Source organism: Fistularia commersonii, chromosome 24 (genome assembly GCF_037954325.1).
Source record: "Fistularia commersonii isolate RoL2024-O1a breed Wild chromosome 24, RoL_Fcom_v1.0, whole genome shotgun sequence".
In the NCBI taxonomy this organism is placed as follows: Eukaryota; Metazoa; Chordata; class Actinopteri; order Syngnathiformes; family Fistulariidae; genus Fistularia; species Fistularia commersonii.
Window position 1 is genome coordinate 8,167,492 of NC_141307.1, and position 1,365 is coordinate 8,168,856.

The 1,365-nt window shown below is 53.3% G+C and overlaps 1 non-coding gene across 1 annotated transcript; it reads right to left on the reverse strand.

Annotated features, from left to right (window-relative positions):
• Positions 1-933: 933 nt before the first annotated feature.
• LOC147220010 (U1 spliceosomal RNA) lies at positions 934-1,097 on the reverse strand. Its single transcript, XR_015108224.1, has one exon. It is a non-coding gene; the product is annotated as a U1 spliceosomal RNA (small nuclear RNA).
• Between the last annotated feature and the right edge of the window lie 268 nt (positions 1,098-1,365).

The window sequence follows — 1,365 nt, forward strand, 5'->3', positions numbered from 1 at the left end:
ACAAGAGAAAGAGAAAAATAAATAAAATACACATGGAAAAAGGAAGAGTACTACAGATGCAGTATTTGCGCCGAGAATGCTCATAGAGAAGTACAGAGAAGGCCCGCGGGAGCCCCATTGCCTTTTTGTACACCTAGAAAAGGCCGACGACAGGTTGCCAAGAGAGGAGCTCTGGTATCCTATGAGGAAGTCTGGAGCGGCAGAGAAGTGTGTTACACTGGTGCAGGACATGTATGCTAGCTGGGAGACAGTGGTGCGTGCGGTGTGCTGTAAGACGGTACCAGAGAAGTTCAAGGTGGAAGCGGGACTCCGTCGGGGATAGGCCCTGAGCCCCTTCTTGTTCGCAATGGTGACGCATGGGCGGGCTGACGGATGAGGGTAGACATGAATCTCCACGGACCGTGACCTTCGCAGATGCCGTTGTGATCTGTAGTGAGAGCAGAAAACAGGTGGAGGTCGAGATAAGATAAGATAAGATAAGAACAATTTTATTAATCCCGAAGGAAACTGTTGTGCCAGAGTTCCAGAAAATATAACAGTAATAAATAATAAAAGGCAGAATTAGAAATCAAAATAAACTATAAACTGTAAAGTGTCTCGGTGAAACTATAGAGAGGTGGGGGTATGCTCTGGAAAGGAGAGGAACGAAAGTTAGTCGCAGCAAGACAGCATACATGTGTGGGGATGAGAGGAACTCGGGTGGAACGGTGAGGCTACAGGGAGTGGAGATCAAGAAGCAGGAGCATTTCAGGGACTTGGACACTCGGGATTGTTTTCTGGCCCGATCGTAAATCCACGCTTTCGCGGTGCACCTGCCATGTGCAACGACAACTCCCTGGTTGGGTCACAGCCCGGCCAGGGAGGGTGGGCGCGCGCGACCATAAACAGTGAACCCGGCCTCCAGCAATACAGACTTGCTCTTGAACAGCACGACAGGGGAGAGCGCGGCCACAGTCCCCCACTACCAGAAATTATGCAGTCGAGATTCCCACATTTGGGGAATTCGCAGGGGTCAGCACAGCCGCAGTGCAATGGCTGAGCCTCGCCCTGGGTGAACCACCTTCTTGATCATGGTATCTCCCCTGCCAGGTAAGTATGAGTCGCACGCGTCCCGCGCACGGACCGCTTTCACACGCACGCCGTTCTCAGTCGGGGGGGAACCCACGCGGACTCTTCCGGGAGCTCACACGCGATCCCTCTCGCGCGCGCACACGCACACACGCACACACGCGCACGCGCACACACGCACACACACACACACACTCCGTCAAAAAACCGTCAACTCTGAGTTCTGACGGGCCGGGACGCCGAAAACGACACGGACGCTTCAATTTTCACGAAGAAGTCAGAGGACAACCGGAACAC